At 41.1% G+C, this 21926-nt stretch overlaps 1 protein-coding gene across 3 annotated transcripts in view; it reads right to left on the bottom strand.

Annotated features, from left to right (window-relative positions):
• ARL6 (ARF like GTPase 6) overlaps positions 1 to 19665 on the bottom strand; it is an 811945-nt gene extending 792280 nt beyond the window's left edge. The window contains exon 1 of one of the 3 annotated variants that reach the window (XM_069240507.1): positions 19492 to 19665. The gene's annotated coding sequence lies outside the window, so the exon portion shown is untranslated. Of the gene's footprint in view, positions 1 to 19055; positions 19070 to 19491 lie in introns of those variants that run through there. The other 2 variants (XM_069240506.1, XM_069240508.1) reach the window with 2 other exon arrangements.
• Positions 19666 to 21926: the final 2261 nt, after the last annotated feature.

The following is a 21926-nucleotide window of genomic DNA, read 5'->3' as shown; positions in this document are numbered from 1 at the left end:
CTCAAATCTGCACACAAGACCTATGCACTCCAAGTGGCGAGGTCATCTGCAGAAATACAGTCCCTTTTAAATACAAACTTTGAGACACTTTGGTGAACTTGTGGGACAAATTTTGAATGTGTCTAGTACTACTGGGATTGTACATTTATTTAAGGCTATTAGTTCAGGTTTTGTTCACACCTTCTCCTCTATATTTGGCTTAATACCTTCAGCCATACAGTCATTGTTTTCGGGGGATTCCGATTACTTTGGCTGTTATAGTTGGCATCTTGCTGTTGTTATTTTTTTATTCGGAATGGCTGTCCCATCACAAAAATGAGGACTGAAAGCGCTTCCACCAGCTCAACTGTGTCGTGAACGCATGATGCAGTATTTCGGAGCACCACTCCTGGAGGAACTGAAGTGCAGCTGGTCTCTGTCATTTGCTACAGAAAGAAGTCTTTGAGTTGCCCTTCGTGGATCATGCAGCTCTTAACTTAACATCGGGCACAACATGGAATGCTGCTGCCTCAGCCGGAGCTCAGGCTTTGGAACATGAGTGCTTCTTGGTTTTCCTTGGCACCAATTTGGTCACATTACCACCTGCCAAAGTGGAACATTTCCTTGCTTCAGTTTCCCAGCTGTAATTGGAGATTCTAAAAAGGACATTGACTTTTAAATTTAGTTTTATTGACACCATTGATAAACTTTTATATTGACCCTTCTAATATTTCACTTGCTCACGTGTGTTTCAACTTGTCAAAATCAACGTTTATGTATATATGTTTTAAAACATTGCATTTTAGTTGTTTGAATCTAGGAACTAGGCTGCTTTATTACTTTTGAATAGTCAAGGGAGGGTGTTGTATAGCCATTTAAGTTGTGTCTCTGGGCACATTATTTTAGTAACTAGGCCCGCTGCTTGTGCCCTTTAGCTTAGTAACATTTTATTCTGCTTGATTTTATTATTTCAGAATCTGCCACATTTGTGGTGTTCTTTCTTTATCTAGTTGTTTTTTCACCTAGGAAAGCACTGAGTTTCTTAGCAAGACATTCTTTTCACTTTTTTCTTTTTTCAAGGCTTAAGCGAGATAGGGTTGCCGGCACAAGTGATACACTGCAGCTCTAACGTTCATATAAACACACATCCTTACATAGGGACATTTTCTCAGAACATCAGCTGTTTTATTATGAAACACTTTCCTGTCCCATGCACGTTAGAGAGAGATTCCAGCTAGATGACCACAACTGCATTCTGATTGACTTAGCTACAGTTGCTTGCTTAGACTACTGGTTTTGTGGCCTCCATTGGGATGGTATCTCTATAGACAACAGGTTTCCTGGCTCAGATATGGGGAATGATGTCTTCCCAGGGGGGAATCCTGAACAGCAGATTAGGGCTTATCATGCTGCTCTAACATAGCTTAGGTAGTAATCGCATATAGTTTGTATAGTGACAGTAGGGTGGGATTTTTCCTGTGTTTCACTTTTCTTGTCACCATTTTGCTTCTATTATGTTTCATCATTCTTATTATTGCATTAGATGACATTTTATCTAGGACGCAGCTGATTCAATAAATCTTTTTGAACCATTTCCTGTCTGTGCATGTGTGAGACTAATGTTACTGAGTGAAAAGCATGAGATATGATCTACCACAATTTCCCTGCGAAGTCATTATGTCATGTGCCCGGTTGCCACAAATCATCCCTGCACTTGGGCAGAGAAGAGGCGCTGCTAGCTGGCCGGAAACGGGCTAGACTGACAGTAGTCACATGGTGTGGGATTAGACTCAGTTCTCCACAATTCAGGTGATGCTGCTGCCCGAATCCAGCAGCTTCATTATAAAATGAGAACCACGTGACAATGTGTGACATCTAGTGGTGTCAGTGCAAAGTTGGCCCACTCCCAAGATGGCAGAACCCCTCTCTTGGTGCTTGGTAGCTCACCCTAGAGGTGGGACTACCTGAGAGCAACAGTTTGGTAACTATATTTCCCTCTTTATCTCTGATGCCAACCTCTCTAACAGGACAAAAGAATAGCCCCTTTTGTATGTATCCACCATTTGCCCTTCAAAGGCAGCTTCCCCTTTGAAGCTTGCCTTTGGGGCTCACATCCTCTGTGGCTTCTTGCCAGGTAGAGATAACACCTCTTTCAGTGGTACACCTCTATTCTGCCGTTTCCTTGAAGTCATTTACACCTCTCCTCGGGTGGGCAGAAGGCTGTCCTGTGGCCAGTATAAGAGAATGGACACTGGTAAACTTCGGGCAATAGAGTGTAAACTTTCTAAAGTTGTCTTTCACTTAAAAGTTAAATTAAATTTGGCTTGGGCATCAAGTCAGGTTTAATATAACTATTATTCTGATAACTTGAAGTACCAACTTTAGAAGTCCCATTCAGAAGTTAGCAGAGCTGACTTGTCAGCCTCTAACCCTGTCCCAGCCAATGGGACTACCAGCAATTCCACAGCAAAAAAAAAAAAAAATCACAATTTGGGGTTTTATGTCCTACTTTATAATATAAGGCACCCTGCCTTAGGACTAGATAGGCCTGCTGTAGAGGTGACGTAAGTACATTAAAAAGGGAGTTCTGGACTTTGTCAGTAGATTCAATGATAAAGTCGACTGAGCCATTTAAACTGCTCTACCATCTGCATTGACAGGCTGGAAGACATGTTTTAATTTGTCACACTCAGGGTGGCACAATTAGTGCTGCAACCATGAGGGACAGCTTAACTTACAGGCCCTGGGTACCCCTGGTACCATATACTAGGGATTATAAGTAAGTTAGCTTATGCAAATTGGTTGCAAACCATTCAAATATACCCTGTTTAGAGGTCAGAGCACGGACACTGAAGTCTGGTTAGCAGGCCTCAGTGCACTCTGTGTCGAAAAACCAGCAGCATCAGTCCAAACCTTTGCGAGTGATCATCAAAAAGAGGCATTTCTTTACACATCCTATCTTAACTACTGAAATGTGTAGCAAAGCACAAACCACCAGATTGACGTCAGGTCATTAACTGCTCCCTTGAGATAGAAACATTCCAAGGTTGCCTGAAAAGAGATGAGTTCAAGTTACTTTTAAAGAAACCCTGTTTAGACACTGCAGTGCTAATAACTTCAGACTAACAACTATATTTCTCCTTCTGGGCAAAACATTAGCGAACGTCATAAAATTACAACTAAACAAGCACATGAATGATAACAGTTAGCTGGACCTAAAACAATCTGGATTCTTGGAGTGCTGCAGTACAGAAACAGCAATGTTAACAGTGACTGATGATGCCTTAAGATCTTTGACAAAGTCCTGTATTCTAATCCTTCCACATTTTAACCCTCTTTTTCCTCTTAAGTGAGCCTGTCGGCCATTGGGCAACACTGGGGATGGTTATAAAGGCCCCTCTGGTGCTCTGCCTTTATCTTTTTTTTTTTTTTCATCTGGCTGCTCAGGAAGCGCTTACTGTTTTTTTGTGTGTTTTTTTTTTTTTTTTACTGCAATTCCGATCAGTGCATGGGGAACACTGAGGTCACTGCAGTAAGGGTTTAAGTACAATGAGCCGATAGCCTTGTTTTACTTTCAATGGTTCAGTGCTCGGGCATAACTCAGCCGCCTGAGCACTGATTCTCCTGGGAAAGTTATAGTTGGGAAGGGGTGAATCTTGGTTTTCAAATGGTACCTCTGCCCAGTGGATCAACCCACTAGCCACCAAGGATAGGCAGAGCGGGCCCTTGGGCAAGGGCTTGTGCTTCCTGTTGGCAAATTTTCAATTTCAGCTTTCTGCCCTACCACCCCTCCCCCCGCCCGGCCCTGGGACACATGGGGCAATTACCTCTGACCTGCGCCACCCCCTCTCGTCCCCAGGGGAGGGCAGAAAGCCCACTAGACACTTGGGATTTCTTAAATAAGAGTATAGTGTTAGGGACTGCAAAAATGAGGCAATAGTCCTTCCTGTAATTACCCCCACTATGCTCCCAGGGGGCAGATATCTCACTAGACACGACACCAGTGAAAGTTTTTTTCATTTAAAAAAAATATATAGGGGTGCGGGCTGCCCACCATGAGCATTGCTATGCACCCCTCCCCCCGCCAACTAAATGAGGCAACAATCTTTGTACTCCCCATCAGGGCAGTTGAGAGTGATTACCCACGATCTGCCCACCAAGGGAGGCAGAAAGCCCACTAGACGCTAGGTAACATTTGTTTTTCTTTTATTCTTTTTTTTTTTTTTTGTTAAACAGAGGTTGTGGATTTTATCGTAACACTTAGGGGAATGCTGGATGGAAGGACGGTAGGGGCTCCCCACAGATTTTAGAACTTTCCATCACAGAAATGTGAGGATTTTATTTATTTTTTTACTCAAAATTTGAAGTTTGCAAGGGATCCTGGTAAGAGCCACACAAGAAACCCCAAATGTGCAGGTTTGCTACTTCTCCCTATGTGCCACCTGAGTTAGGGCCCAAAATCAACAGCTATCCACTTTGCAAAAATCAGGTCAGTTTTGAGTGGAAAAATGTGATATATCCATATTGCATTTTGGAACGTTCCTTGTCACAGGCACTAGGCCTTTCCACACAAGCAAGGTACCATTTTTATCAGAAGACATGTGGGAGCATAGGTTAGTAGACTATTTGTTATTACCAATTGGATTTTGCTGCATTTGTACCATTTAAATGTAAGCCAGTGTGTAAGAAAGATACTCTCTAAATCATGTGCTCGTATGGGTAACCACAAATTCAGAGATTGTACAAATAACCACTGCTCCTAAACTACATATCTTGTGCCCATTGCAGAAGTACGTAGATTTCCTCGATACCCATTTTTCACTCAACAAATTTGACCATATGAATTGGCCTATACACAGTATACAATGAAAAACCATTCTACAGTGCAGCTCAGTTGTTGGCTGTGAGTAACTCAGGTTCTTGGAGAACCTACAAACCTTATATGTATCTGCAAACAAAAAGGTCTAGCACATATAATGATACATTGCTTTTGTAATCTAGCTAACTTAATAAAAAATTACAAATGCAAACTATCACAAATATCTGTTTTTTTCCTACTCACGGTCAATATGTTTTCATTTCAACTTTGGGAAAACCTTGAGGGATCTACACATATGACCCCTTGCTAAATTCGGCCTTTTGTCTACTTTTCATAAATATATAGCTTTCTTGCATCACCCATGGTTTTCACACTGGATTCTACCACAAACCGGAAGTAGGTTGAAAGCTACATCTTTGAGAAAGGCTAACACTGTAGTAAAAAAGAGTTTTTTGATTCAGCTCTGCAAGTTCCTGAAAACTGGGGTGAGTGATTTTAGCACAGCAAACCGTTCATTGATGCCATTTATAGGAGAAAAAAACAGACATTTTTATCCAGAGCATGTTGTTCCTTATTATTCCTAAAAACTCAAAATATAGCTATATTTTGGCAAATTTCTCTGACCACTCCAGGGGAATCCACAAACCCTCAGTACCTTTAGAATCCCTACGATGTTAGAACAAGCATTGGCAAAGCCTACAGGCTTTGCTTATGTCAAATCGATTGGCTTTGTCAATGTTGTTTTTAACATGCTGAAAAGCAGCTGAGCTGCTGTGTAACATGGCTTAAAATAAAAAACAAAAAAAGGATTTGATGTGGAAAGAAACTGGGAGAAACCACAAGCGAGGGTCCAGAAAACGTCACTGAGAACACTGGTGCCAAAAACATATATGTGCACATATAAACATATCATAGAACAGTGTTTTTGGGGAGAGGGTGAATTTTTTGTAGTGGCTAGTTTCTGCTCCTTGAGGAAGGGTTGCTTTCTATAAGAAGTATTTGGTCACTCCAGCTGGGAGCAATTATGTGTTTATGTTACAGCCTTTCAAAGGGTGGAGTGGGATTAGGGGGGTAGCTCTGGTGGAAAGATTATTAGGATAGTCTGACTGGGGTAGGGTTGGTAATGCAATTAAAAACAGAAGGGACAATGGAGAGGTAGAAACATTGTTAATTTCCCCCTAGCCTCTTTGGTGGATTATTTTGTAGACACAACAGGCACAAATTCAAATCATGATTGAACATCGACTGAGTCTTGGGTTTTATCAGGCCTTTACTCGTAGTGCCAACCACCTTCACACACAAAAATTAAATGTAGCTCCTAAAATTCAAGTAAGATATATTTACTAATTGTTCAAGGACTTCAGTGACCAATAAATAAATACATTTAAAAAAAAAAAAAAAAAAAAAAAAAAAAAAGAAGAAATCGCTGCTTATTCACTGTGCCTCAATGCAAAGCTGAAGGAGGGATGAACATGCTTTCCCCGTCTTAATGTACCATACTATTCTGACTTATATAAAGCCATTGCTTGGAATTTCCTTGTATTGTCCAGATAGAAGTGTTTCGGGCTCAGCCTTTACCATTATCTATCTCTGCAAAAATGTGCAGACTGTTCAGGTGAAAGTATTCATAGGATTTTTTTGCACTGTAATGTTTTATTGACCGGTAGAGGTCATTATTACATTCCACTACGCATTTTGAATGGAATGTTATATGATAGCATGCAAGATGATTGCAATAAAAGAATATGAGATTAGCAAAGACAATTTTAAATGTTGTTTTCAGAAATTGCCCACGAATCATATAAACAAAATATCGAACTGTGAGAAAAGTGGGAAAAGAGGCCATTTACAAAAATAAAAAAAATACCAGCCATACTACCTTAATGTATACATCTTACAGTCACACATCACGGTTTAATTTACAGAATTCCTACTGAACACCCTAAATGTGCGTGCAAACATTTACTGCATTAAAAGTTGAATATTACACTCCACTATGCATTTTGAGCGGAATGTTAACTTATAACGTACGAGATGACTGTAATATGTAAGATCAGTAATAGAGATTTCACAGGCTGTTTTGGGGGGAAAAAATGCCCATGCATAATGTAAAGAAAATATCAAACTTTGATATAAATGTGAAAAGCGGCCATCTGCCAAAATAATAAACAGCCCCTGTTACCGTACGGAGCAAATTTTACAGTGACACAGCACATTTTCATTTAAAAGATTCCTACAGTACATCAAAACGTGTGCAAACGTTTAGTCTTTGTGTTACATTGCCCCCACCACAGTCCCCAGAGCACAAAAAAAAATAAGAGTACTTGCACTGCAGGAGGCTGCAGTGGAAGGACACCGGCCACTGGAAGCAGTAGTTGGCTCAGGCCCCATAGCAGGACCAGGAGAAAAGGTTAAGACCCGAAGCCCAAGAGGATGTGGAGGCCAGGAGGAGCTGCTGACCAATAAGAAGAAAGGACATGAGACCCACATGGGAGCCAGCCAACTGCAAGTAAAAAGTCTGTGACCAATAGTAAAGAAGAAAGTCAGACCCTCGTGACAGCCAGCCAATGGTAAGTAAAGTGACATTGGAGCCATATGAGAGGTAGCCAATGGTAAGCAGAGGTAAGTAATGGGCGGGCATAAGCCCCTTTTAAGATTTTCTTTAAAAAAAAATTATAATAATTAAAATAGATTTAGCAAGCGCTGTGGAGATGAAACCTAAAAGACCTTAATGCAATCCCTAGTTTTGCTGAGATTTAACAACAGAATTGCACTACTTCTAGGCCTCTCCATATATAGGGGCTGATTCTAACCTTGGCGGACGGCGGAGGCCGTCCGCCAAGGTTCCGCCGTCAGAACACCGCACCGCGGTCGAAAGACCGCGGCGGTGATTCTGAGATTTGCCCTGGGCTGGCGGGCGGCCGCCAAAAGGCCGCCCGCCAGCCCAGGGCAAATCAACCTTCCCACTAGGATGCCGGCTCAGAATTGAGCCGGCGGAGTGGGAAGGTGCGACGGGTGCAGTTGCACCCGTCGCGTATTTCAGTGTCTGCTAGGCAGACACTGAAATACTTTGTGGGGCCCCCAGGGGCCCCGCGGCACCCCCTACCGCCATCCTGTTCCTGGCGGGCGAACCGCCAGGAACAGGATGGCGGTAGGGGGTGTCAGAATCCCCCATGGCGGCGCAGCAAGCTGCGCCGCCATGGGGGATTCTAAGGGCAGCGGTAAACCGGCGGGAGACCGCCGGTTTGCCTCTTCTGACCGCGGCCGAACCGCCGCGGTCAGAATGCCCTGCGGGGCACCGCCGGCCTGTCGGCGGTGCTCCCGCCGACCCTGGCCCCGGCGGTCTTAGACCGCCGGGGTCAGAATGACCCCCATAGTCTTAGACCCCTAAAAGCAGCCTTTAACTCAGCGGCAAGGCTATTTTCAGGTATGAAAAGACACATGTCAAATCTCAGTAAACTGCAGTTTTTAATCCTGAAGCTTTCAATGCTCATGCCATGAAGCACCACAAAATGGGGAAGCAAACAGCTTGTGCATGCCTGTGTTAGCACATTCAAGCAAGACCTATTGGATTTGCCAATGCTCATTGATTCATTACCTTCACTTCCTTATCTTTTTTTAGTTTCCCTTGTCTCCTTTTCCGTTCATTTTCCCTTTCTTCCCCCCTTTATCTTCAACCCCTATTTTTTCCTCTCCCCTCATGTTTTCCCATTTGCCCTTTCGTTTTTACTCTACTTCTCGATATCTGGCTTTTTCAAAATTATGAAGATTTAAAAAATTTGTTTGGGGAACTGTCACTTGTGAAGTGTTGAATTGCGAAGAAACCATGTTTTAGTCCTCAGATAATACCAAAAATGTTTCACTATTATGTACATTCATAATACAATCTTTCCTGCACAAAGCAATTTGATAAATCAGTTCCAGCTACCTCAGTTCCTACTTTCAGATCTATCTCAGAGAAAGTGCCCTAAGTCAAGCTCTATTCATTTTCTTGTTACAACCTGAAAAAAGGATATAAATGTGTGAGGCAGAAGACATGTAAGGCATGGTCAGAGTCTGTGGAATTCAATCTGCTGAAAGTCTCTTTTTATGATTTGAAGATAGGCAGGTACTCCTTTCTCCAACCTCTTACGAGGCTGCCATCCATCTATGAGCCCAAGATTTCTCGAGGCTTTTTAAAATTTGTTTTTATTAAACTCTTCTCAGGTTCTACATTCTGGCAGCCGGATCTTACCCTTTTGTCAAAGAGGACTCTGAGGCTTCGCATTGCTGCTCCGTAGCACTTAACAAAAATATGCTACAATTAGTTATACACATTTAATGTACGTGTATTACAGACACATGCACAGTATACAACTCTAAGAGGTTTATGCACCTTGTACAGACCCCAGCGATTATGCAGAGCACACCGACTAATGTGACAACAAGCAATTTCTCAATCTTTAATTATTGCAGCTGGAAACATTTTATTATATGGGTTTTATTTTCGGCATCTAATGTATTGTGAATCCCACTCCAACACACAATGAAATTCTTTGCAGATTACATTTATTGTAGGAGGAGAACTCATACACTGAATATTATTTTATGTGTGTAGTATGGTTAAAACCAGAAGCAAGGATGTAATGGCAGGATAACTAGGGTCACATAAATGATGAACTACCCTGTAATTTGGTTATTTTACTTCACTCATATTTCGCACTAAACAGACATATCAGATTAGAAAGATTACCAATTCGAGGCATAAGGAAATAAATTGATATATCCATAATTAAACGGTGTATAGTCAGCTAGGTGTAAAACCAAGGCAACCACGTTTTAAGTTAGTAACAAAGCTACTAGACCACAATTGCTCTACTAAAACTGACTACACCGAAAAAAAGCACAAGTGCTATAGGGTCTCATTACCATTAGGCACTCAGTACACCTCTTCAGCAAATTCTATATGAAAGAACTCTCTGAATGCTAGATTGCAGTACGGCAAAGGCATACTGGGGACATTATTACTTTATCCTAGGAATCTCACACTTCAGAGGTAAGGGATGAACAGGAACCAGGGTAGAAAGAGATGTTACAGATCTAGCTGAGAATATTGCAATGTGCTTCAAGATGTTCCCCAGTAGCTTTGAGGCTGCAGTGCAAAGCTTGGTTCCAGTCATGTGTACTTCATTTTGACCTGTTGTAAAACGCAGTAATCCTCAGTACTTCTTACAGTGTAGGCGATCAACATAGGTAAAAGAAGAATTCTAGCAGCCCTATCAATTCTTTCTAAAGATCTATCAACAGTTGTATCACTAGATAACTTTAATAGTAGTTGGCACCAATGGTAACTTAAACTATCCTTTAGAGGTATGTTGCCTCTAGCATTTCATGGCTGAATGAAAAAGGCAGATCCCTGGTCTGGAACTAAAACCTAATTTGGGCCACCTTTAGCTACATTCTGGTAAGGTCTTTATAGACAGATGCCCCAAGTGCATCTGGTTATGTATCAATACATATACACACAGGTTTCTTCATTTTTGGAAGTCTGGTCATGTTTGCTACTCATTTCCAGTCAGATTCTTTACCCTAGAGTCTGGGAATCTATAAAGACACAGGACCTTAGTCTAGTCCAATATGAGGTGGAACAGACTATCAACTGCTTCAGTGTGGATTCCACACATAGGACTACTAAGAGATCATCCCCAAACCACAGGTGTTATTGTCTGTCTGGGATAGTCAGTGTTTTCTCAGTTGATGCTTTCCTGACCCTCAATGTGGGGAGGATCAGCACAAGTCAGCATGATGACAAAGGATCACAAGTCTCAACTGCCATGATCAACCTCCTTTAAGCCCTTTTCCTTTAGACTTGTAGATACCAATGTTAGAGGAGCTACCACATTGCTACTGAATCTAGAGGCCTTCTTTCACTCTTCTTTAAGGGATCTGTTCTCTTTCTCACTTTTTTCTATGTTTCTTCATTGATCCTGAAGAACTGTTCCTTCAGCTGCCTAGGAATACTCCTTGTTCTGTTCATAATTTCAATGGTCTTTGGTATAACACCACTTTTATATCTTCTAATGAAGTTTTCCTATTACTCTACAACTTTAGAGAATTAAGGGCCTCATATACAAAGGTGCTTTGCAATTTCAAAGCTTGAGATTTGCAAAAACACAGGGCTCACTCTGGGCACTTTAAATTACATGGCAAATTCAAAAACGACTTTTAAATTGCATTGTAACAGATATGAGTTCAGGTATTTATATAATAATAAACAGGTGTATTATAGACAACAGTCCAATTCAGGACATGACAATCCAACTAAACGAGAAGAGAGACCAGAGATGAAGATAGGAGGAGGCATTAGATAGAGCAATGCGGCCGAGATTTTTAAAGCTTTGACTGATTGCATGGGGAAATGGATAAGGGCTGGAAGAGTGGGAGAGGACCAGGGTAGGATACGACTGATGCCTGGTAGATGAAATGAGGTGGTTAAAGAGCAAGTCATACCATTAGCCATAAAGAGATATCAATAGGAAGGAGAGAGAGAATAGCAATGAAGCAAGACAGAAGTGGCTAATAGAGCAGAGCGAGACAAGTAATTTAAAAAGCAGATCCCTTCACATTGATCAACACAATGGTACAATTTGGAAACCTGTAATTCGATTTGCCAAAGGTCAAAAAGATGCCTCTCTTTGGTTGCAAGGTGGGTAGAAACAAGCCCACTGGTACCTACAGAGATAAGAATTCTTTATAGTAGAGAAGTGGATCATGACAGGGGCAATCTAGGTATGGATATACACCAATCAGAATCAAAATGGATAAAGATTGTTTACATCAGAGAACTTGATTGTGACTACAGCTATCGAAATATTGATGCAAAACATTCAGGTTCTACATAGATAAGGATTGTTTTCTGGAGTTTGACTGGTAGCAGCCAAAGTGTACACACAAATCAATTAGGAGGCACATTACTGGAATGCATTGGCTGGCTACCTGGCCTAACAGCCGTCTAGAAAGGCTTGTCTTAAGAACTAATCACGATCCAAGAAAGCAGGCAGAAAATGACAGTGCTAAAATGAAGGAGCGTCTCAAAGCACATGTCTGTCTACACTTAGTAAAGGTGGTCACTGCTTTCAGTACCAATGCATAACACACCATGCCTAAGACATACAACAAAAAGTGTCTAATGTAGACCATGTGCAGCACCCAATACTCATATGCATATATGAGCACAACAACTACTATAACATATGAAAGCAACACTCCATGTGAAGTAATAAGAGTGTACACTGTCTTGATTTATAATAATGCATGTCAATTACACAATAACAAGCTTTCATACTATCCCGAATAAAGACTGAGGTATTGCACATGTGTTCAGCATTACAGGCCACAACACAGAACATTAGATTCCTAGAAAGACTGGTGTTTCTCTTCCAATAGCCCTTTTCCACAAGTGTGCCCTTTGCCCTACATAGTGGGGAGTTGTGGTGCAGTTTTTGAGGACAAGGTGAGATCAGATATCAGCAGTACATGGCTGCTCTATGATGGAGTATGTAGTATCCATTCTTGTGAGCTTTCACATTTATCATGATAAGTCGCCAATCAACAGTGGCACGTGTTAACGTTACTTTCATTAGTGTCCTCCATTCAATAGTGGCCTACATCCCCAGCAATGCATTACTAATGTTGAAGGGAACTATTGCATTACAGAGATACCTATACATAAGTGTATGGTTTATGTTTTACATACTGTTGTAGTGTGCTTTTCGAATACATATTAATGTACTACTTAGTGTTTTATTTAGGATAGTGTTCTTTCATCTAGAAGACAATAAGAATTGTCACATATTTCTTAACATGCAGTTTCAGATACAAGAACATATTCTCCTGTAAAACAGTACAAATGGGACACCTTGAGCTCTCTGTGGGTGGCCCTCAACCACTTTTCATCTTCACTGTGAATGCCTGCATGGGAGTCAGGGGGTGAAACTGTACAGAAATTAAAGACTTTTTGAAACATGCTGAGGTTCTCTCGTTGAAACTTGAACAAAGAGGTTACCCTAGGAAGGAGATCAGAGATTCGCTAAAACGAGCAAAGTATTACAACCGCGACTCCCTTTTTCAAGCGAAGGAAAAAAGCAGCAGCGACAGACTAGTATGTGTAGTGCATCATTCGGTTTTGAATAACCGGATTAGAAAGATTATTAATTCCGAGTGGCACATCTTGAACATCAATACGAACGGAGTTGGGCTTGAGAAACCATTATTTGCATTCAAAAGGAACAAAAAGTTGAGAAACATTTTGGTGAAATCGTCTATGAGACGGTCTCCTGATCTAGTTCAAAGATCCATTACAGGCTTGGATCCGGTGAAGGGTAACTTCAAATGCGGTAATTGTCATGCTTGTGAAATGGCGGTGGTTACCAGCGACATTACACACAATGGGAGGAAGGTTTCCCTCACAACAATGACAAATTGCAGGTCTAAAAATGTGATTTATCTAATTTTATGTCCATGCAATCAGGGATATGTTGATGAGACTTCTAGGGAGTTCGGAGTTCGATTGTCTGAATACAAGTCCTCTATTACAACTCGGACACCCAATGCTCCCTTATTGGAACATTGGGTGGCCCGCAATCATGATGAAAATCCGATGAGATGGGTCATATTGGAAAAAGTGAGTGAGAGTGACGACAGGAGTTCAGAACATTCTAGGAGGAAAAAGGAAGTCTTTTGGATTTTCTTTTTAGAGACTTACAAGAGAGGCTTGAACGAGGACATTCCTTGGTGTAATGCCCTGTGAGTTCCCAGTGGGATGTCTCTGATGTATCGATCTATCAGATTTGTCTATGGGAGAGCAGGATGCAGCTAGGCATTTCTGTCTCTGATTTCCTATTTTGAACCTTTTAAGTGCTGTATTTATATATGTACGACTGACAATGCACGGTGATCAAAGGGAGGACACAGTTATTCGATGTATAGAATTTGAATACTCCGAGTGGGTGACCGGTTCCTCTGTCCCTGTTGACTCTTTCAAGTAATTATATATATATTTTTGTGGATTGAAACGGAAAGTATTTTCCGCTGCTATAGATAGCATAAGTAATGGTCAAATCTCTGTTTTCTTTATTATCATTTTACTTTACGGAACATTTGTGTGTGCGACTTGCGATGTATCGCAGCGTATACGTTTCCCCTCTGCTAAGATGGCCGCCAGTTAGATGAGATACGAGGCCGTGATGTTTACATCCTATTTCTATGTCGATTGGATTCTTTATAGCCGCGGTCAATCGGCGTGTTGAAAGCATTGAGAAATGCGGTGGCTCCATTTCATCGTTGCCGGACGGATTTTGCCGAACCCCCACCACCAAAATGAGCAGGTAAGAGACAATGCTTTGAAATAGAATAGGAGTAAGGGCGATTTCTCTTTCAAAAGGCCTTGCTATTTTACATAAATCAGGTTTAATACAGCGTTTTTTGGCTAGGTTCGTGTTATGCTTTTCGCGAACAGTTGCAGTCCCTTCAGATGCAATAGTGGAAAACTCGATAGATGAGGAGTGTGAAGCGTGAACAGTGTGGGTAAGCAGTTGCTTTTTGTGACATGTTTGTGGATCTTTGAGGCTTCTCTACTTTGGGGTCTTAAACACTCTATGTAGACATTTGGGTGTTGTGGTGACCTGCATGTAATTTTTGCATGGGCCCACATTCTCACTGTTTCCAGTCGGTGGTGTGTTGGAACAGACGCATTGTATATGTTTGGGAATTTTCTTTAGAGCCATTTCATATAGGAACATTGTTTTCATTATTTCAGTGAGATACTCTATGTGAAGAGGATATTGTGTAAACCAGTATGTTTGGATTGCCCTGATGAAGGTGGTTGTGAATAAGAGACATTGACCCTGAAGTATAACTCCACCGAAACGTGCGTCGGCTATTCCAAAAGCGCAATCTTGAAGAGCATTATGAAAAATGGATTATATTCCTAAGGCTATTTCAAAGTGCAATCTTGAAGTAATATGAGAAATGGACTATACTCATGAGATGGACTGGATGGAGGAGTATTAGTGAGCACATGTACTGACGTTACTAGTATTTATCTTTGCGATGTTCTCTTCGATAAGAATTTTTTTGTGTAATTATTTGAAAACAAATTTGATTATATTTAATCTGTTAGTTGTATGTATATATGGACAATATTGACGTTGGGAGTGCTGATTATTTTTATGTTGAATGTTTTATATGTTTTATGTGTTTGTAGATATGTGGTGTTGTGTATAACGAAGTGTCTCATTGTTTTTCTTTGTTTGTATTGTTGTATCAGTTTTGGGGGAGGTTGGTCAATGATGAAATGCATATATTTATTTTTCTTGCATTATTTTGTTATTGTGAATAAATATTTGATCATTATTTAAGACAGTTTTATTTTCAGCGTCCGTCCATTTTGGACTGAACTGACTGTACAAGAACCTAGGGAGAGCAATATTTTACTTTCCTGGTGTACTTTTCCCGTTTCTCTCTCTGTATCTGTTGAGGGACCCTGGTTATTACTGGGTAATGAGTTTTCCGCTGGACCAGTGAGTGGAAACGCTGTTTTTGCCCACTTGCCCAGCGGGAAACTCCTAATTGGGTGGCCAGCATAACGCCAGCATGGCGATATGCTGGCTGCAGCGGCTTTGATGGTCTTCTCTGAAGACCGCTAAAGTCGTAATGAAGCCCCTGGTGTTTGCTCCAGTTCGATGGGACTTTTTAAAAAGTTCCTGCCAGACGGGAGCAAACACGTTTCCTTGCCAGCGCCAGTGAGGGCAAGGAAACTACTGTGGTCTTGGGATGGGCTCTAAGGGACACTGAAAGTGTGCCGACCCCAAGTAATGGGGCCTGGGGACCATTGAGTCCTAAGAGACAACCCTCCAAGCGCTGCCAGGGGTTGGCTTTATGTATGATAGTGAAATATAACTTTACATTAAAAAAATTCCCTTGCAATCCTTTGAAAAAAAACAAAGGTTAAGTGTCCCGAATCCTAAGATGGCTTCCAACACTTCCTGATTGAGGTGGTGGCAGCCAATAAGATCTCAGGATGCGATTTGTCAGCTCCGCAGATCCTCTGCGGTGTGATAGACAATTTTTAAAAAACTTAATTTCTCCAAAACTATTGAACAGATTTAGAACCAAACACAAAAAGCACTCTCTCCGGACCAAGATTTAGCTTTCTGCTAAATTTCGTGTAAATCTGTTCAGAGATTTGGGCTGCAGCTGTCTCTAAAGTTCCCAAGAAAAAAAGAATGAGAAAAACATGTTTTAGGACTCCACTTTTTCTCGGCTCCCACTTGACGGATCACCTAGAAATTTCTATGCGCAAATTGGTTGAAAAGTGGCACTGTTTTGGAAGGTTTTGTGGAGATTAATCAAATGGTGGCAACACAAAAAAGGGTATTTTCTAAAGAAACATGATTCTAACTATAACTACCCAGTGGCCACTGCCACTAGGAGATATAAATAAATACACACACACACTTATATAGTCTAGCCACACACAAATAAATCCTTGCCGATAGTACTGTAATTAAGGCTCTTGGGGTGGGAGAGCTATCCGAACCCCTTACTTTTGGCGAACCTCACAAAGGAGCAGTACACAATTATTAATTATCAAAAGTCACAGGGAAATCAAATTAATCATATTCTATCACAATGGTAAAACGCAAGGCTGACAATAAACTATCGAAACTGGGTAAACTAAAGAAACAACCAAGACACTCTTCAGACAATTGCACCCTGGACAAAATATAATATGTTGATCGAAGAGGTTGAGGACCTCTTGACAACAAATACCACGGGGAAAAAGCCAGGGAAAAGCAATAAGGGTGACCTAATCACATGCAGCTGTCTGCTTCTACAAATAATACCTCCGCTCAAAATAGTTACAACATAAAATTACTGCTAATCGTAATAAAAATGAAACAGTAAGCCTAAGAAAATGCATTGGAAGGCCTTCTGTAACAAAATGGATAAAATTGATAAACTGACAACGTTCTTAAGTAATCTAAATCATAATATGCTAATTCACTCCAAACTAAAAAGAAGAACAACCCTTCATGCTCTAGTTTACTCACCAACCTGGAAACTACTCCTCCCGACAGGCTCTCTACACAACCAGCAGAACTCTTAATGTTTCTGCTAATTGCAGAGCATGAAGGGGAATTTATCTGCCCGCCTCCGAAACTGGTATGTACCTTTACGGCATTTGTTAGGCATGAAGGGAATCCTATTCCTTCATAAATAGATTAAAGCTCCTTGTGACACACCTTTCTGAACTCGCACAGGCCAAACTCAAATCTAAAATAAAAAATTAGGCCACCTGGGGATCCTATCAACAACTACGACATAGTTAGGTCAATGTCCCAAAACTTGCGCTAAGTGTAAGGGAAGCACAGGAATCATTGATCAACAAAACCATCCACTGGCTCAGTAAAGTCAGAGGCTGTAGGTCAGTCATTAGGGAGGACATACTGGGTGTTTTTCATTTCACTGATAAGCATCCTACTCTCAATCACATTGTATCTTGTTTACCCCTGCGGCGATAAAACATGTTATTTGAGTGTCCTCCTATTCACTAGTTTTGGAAAATGGTCTGGTCTCTAAGTTGTTATTTAGTTTCCTTTCTAATATCTTTTTTAGGTAGTTTGGCACCTCAATGGCCTCATATAACCCTTCAACATAAGCTGATAGATTTATTGTTGGTGACTGCTTTTCACTTAATAACATCAACTTGGAAACAAGATCAGAATGTAACTTTCAAATCCAAGTGGAACACCATTTGCCCCCATCACAGACTAGATAACAACTATGTATTTCCTATATCTTTAGCTATAAATAGAGAGCTCTTATGGCTTCCACTAACATATTTATCGCACTACTCCTCCCCTGTTAACAAAATGATTACTGTGTCAGATGAAGTACGAAAATGACCATGAATTTCACCCTACTGCTTTCAATATACTATTAGAGGTAACTTATGATTTCATAAACACATGTGTATATATATATATATATATTCTTTCATTTTATGTCTACAGTTCTTTGATGATGTATTTTTTCTAATTCATAGACTGCAGTATTATATAGTTCTCTCATTTGCTCTTCCCACTATATTCCTTATGTATTTAAGCAGTTTTTTACAGTGTCGTTTTTATATTCTCCCATGCTTATATACATTTTCAGCAATGTTATCTTATGTTTGTATCCTATGCTCATTATTCTTGTTCTATTATATTCATATGAATTATATTAATTATTGTTTGGCTGATTTTTATTTGATGTTCTTAATAGACTCAAATTATCAAAAAGAAGTCCCCAACATGCACATAACTTACATTCCTTCTCTTTTCACACTTGTAATAGCGCCAGAGATCATCCATCGGGAGAAGTCACTGTTTTACTGAAATTAAGTAAGCTTATGACTGTTGAAAAGATTAAAAAACCAAATACATTAGCAATTTGCATGTTCTATCATTTGAAAGGGAGCAGTGAATTAATCATATTTAACTTTTATTTTCTCCTCCCTTTGAGCAAATAAGAGATGCTAAATTTGAGAGCATTTGCTGCTAAATAAGGTATCTTTTCCATCTGGCTTACTTTTGTTGAGCATAGATTGGAAAGAACATTTGTTGAAACCCTCGTGTGTTTAAGGATGAAGTACAAATTGCGTTTATGCTTCTTTAGATAAAGAATGGTGCTAAAGAACGTGCATCGGTGCAACTTCTAAAGCAATTTAATCTCTATACTTTGACCAAATGATTTTCCAATAACTGACAAATTAGAACTTTTAGTATAATGACTCTTTATGGATTTTGGAATACTTTCAAGGTTTTATAGTGACTGTGTTCCTGCTTTTTGGACTATTAATCTTAAATACATATGTTCACTTTCAAAGTAGAAACCAGGACCAGTTCTACTAGCACTAAAGAGAAGATAACGTATCCTGCGAATTACTTTGAGAATTGAATCTCTTAGTCAAACATTCATTTTAGACCATTAAAGAATTAGAAGCGAACAACAAGAATCATGAGGTAGACGAATCCGTGTTGCAACTTATCTCTAGCAGAAAATGTCACTAACATAATCAGTACTACAAAAGGGATCGGGGCGCCCGGACCCAACATAATTGCTGTCACGGTTATATGATACTCGCCAAACTCATGGCCTAGATTTAGTCCAGTATTCAGCTTCGTGGTGACATCTGCCTCTCTCCATTCTTCTCAGAGGTGGTAGTACTGACCCTTTAAGAAGGAAATCACAGCGGCCCTGTTTCAATTAGAGTAACAGGATTATTAAACTGTCCGGGTAAAATCTCCTCTCTTTTTAAATTCTAGTCTCTTGAAGAATGGGCAGAAGTAAAAAATGTGGCTCTCCACGAACAAGCTAGTTTCCACCGGTGTACAAACACTGTGAGATTATATAAACTCATTTGACAACTCCTGTCCTCAACCGGGACGGAGTCCTCCTGCTCCCTCCTCTCCTAAAACCAGTAGTACCCTTGGAACACTGACCCTAAAAAGCACCCGTCATCCTTCTCCTCAGACGTACCATACCTCCCTAGCACATAGAAGCAGGCAGCCACTTGTTTTTCTGCTCCTTATGCACAGACCGCATATTTCAGATAAAAAAAACATCCTGTCCGAATCAGACGAGAAGTACTCTAGCACGAATCTTACCTCCCGGTTCCAGACAGAAGACCCGAATCTGATTTCCTCTAGTTTGCCTTCGTCTCAGGTTCTACAACCGATAACAGAGGCAATCGGAAACCAGTGTATATTCCGATTAACACACTGTGAAACGGTAACTAGGAAGGAGTGAACGCCAGTACCTCCCCCCAGATCACACGATTGGCTAGAATAAAATGACGGCCCGGGGAAAGACGGCCCACTAGCTCCGGAAGGAAACTCTACAAGTTGTCATACCGGAAGAGACGCCCCAGAAGTGATCGCCCACGGGCCTTTTTTCGAGAGAGAGCCGCCTGCGGGATACTTTATTTTTGAGGGAGGTGGCTGCCAGGACTTCGGCACCCTCCCTATCCCCGCAGTGGGCTGGGGTTGTTGGCTGTCAGCTTGGATTGCTAACTAATCGCTGTTAAACATTAACCTCACCTCTCAGCAACTAAAGCACGTTTGAAGCGAGACTTACCTTCATTAGATTTTTTGTTTTTCCTCCATTCAGGTTCCCCCCTCCACTCTCCTACTCACCCTAATCATCTCCCTTTAAAAAAAGTTAAGTACCATACATAACTGCAGGCGGGAGATTTCCAATTTAAAAAAAAAAAAAAGGCTTTACGTTAGGTGTCTCCCACCTAAAATCTCCTCCAGTTCAATGTAAATCAAAGAGGAAAATCAATTCCCCCGATTTCTTCTGAATATTTCCCTCTTACCACATTCAAAATCTTGGCATGAATTCATTATTATCACTTACCTAAGCGACACTTTATGAGTCCATGGAAGAGGTGTGAAAGCACTAGGGTTGAAAGCTGCTGTTATATCTTGCCCACATCCCATCCCTAACTACGTAACAGAGGGCCCTGCCTCACTCATTATTGCCTTGGAAAGAAAACCTATGGAAAATTAGAACAATACAACATGAATATTTGTAGTTGTTTATTTTATTGTTTTAGTGTTGTGAGAGCAATCATGAAGTGTAGTGTGACATTGGTTTACAAAAAGATAACAAAAGTGCTGTCTAAATGCAATGACAAAATCATGCCAAAAAAGCATCATAGGTGCCTTTTACGCCTGGTTTGGCTCTAAGAGCCTATGCACATGCAGAGCAATGATGTTTGGCATGTTTTTTGAGCCACAAGCATCATGTAGAAATATGATAAAGTTCAAAAAAGTGTTTTACGTTAAACGCAGAAGCGTTTCACCTTGGTGCATCAGATTATATCAATGCATTGGGAGCTTTTAAGTGATAGTTTTAAACACTACAACATCAGAAAACATTTCTAAACACAACCTAAATCTCTAGGATGGACTGCAGATGCAGCCTGCTACATTAATCATGAATGGTTACCCATCTAAATTGCTTTCACCAGTTCATCTGCTTCTCTAGATTGACCCCTTTAAATAATGCATTTTTGTTGTTGTGCATAACGCAGAGGTAAGCTGGAAATCGTAGCTCCTGATTTTTTTAACTCCTCTATTCGCTTTTGCAGTTTCCACTGCCTGTTTAATGTATCCCACGACATATCTGATTTTGAATGAGAACCTGATTGCACTCAACATTTTCAATTTCAGCGCTTTGTACAAAATCCTTTCTTTCAAAGAGTATTTGTGGAGATTCAGCAAAATCATCTGAGGTTTACTTCTATTGGGATTTCTCCTGAACCAATCAATCAATCAATCATTTGTAGAGCGCGCTACTCACCCGCCAGGGTCTCACGGTGCTGAAAGGAGGCGGGGGGGAGTGCTACTGCTCGAACAGCCAGGTCTTGGGTCTGTCGTAGGTGGATGGGGAGGGAGGTCCAGGTCTTGGCGGCGAGGTAGGAGAAAGATCTGCCGCCGGCTGTAGTTCAGTGGATTCGAGGGACGGTGGAGAGAGCGAGGTTGGCGAAGCGGAGTTGACGGTTGGGAGTGCGGCAGGTGAGTCGCCCGGTGAGGTAGGCAGGGCCAGTGTTGTGGAGTGCTTTGTGAGCGTGGATGAGGAGTTTAAAGGTGATCCTCTTGTTGACGGGGAGCCTGTGTAGATCTCTTAGGTGGGCTGAGATGCGGTTGCAGAGTGGGATGTCAAGGATGAGGCGTGCGTAGGCATTCTGTATACGTTGCAGTTTTTTCTGGAGTTTGGTTGTGGTTCCCGCGTAGAGAGCGTTGCCGTAGTCCAGTCTGCTGCTGACGAGGGCATGGGTGACCGTCCTTCTGGATTCAGAGGGGATCCATCTGAAGATCTTGCGGATCTTGAGGATCTCTATGTATTCTTTGAATATCCTTAGCAAAATGTTCCTCACTATCTTCTGTTTGAATTCCTACCTTTATCAAATTGACCAGATAGATCTTTCCCTTCCACCTCTTCAGGGACATTCAAGATTCGCAGGTTGTCTCTTCCTTAATTATTCTCCAATGACTCTAACTTCTCCTGACAGTCCTGTTCTCTGTGCCTCAATGCC

Source organism: Pleurodeles waltl, chromosome 6 (assembly GCF_031143425.1).
Source record: "Pleurodeles waltl isolate 20211129_DDA chromosome 6, aPleWal1.hap1.20221129, whole genome shotgun sequence".
Lineage (NCBI taxonomy): Eukaryota > Metazoa > Chordata > Amphibia > Caudata > Salamandridae > Pleurodeles > Pleurodeles waltl.
This window is presented reverse-complemented; position numbering and strand designations above follow the sequence as displayed.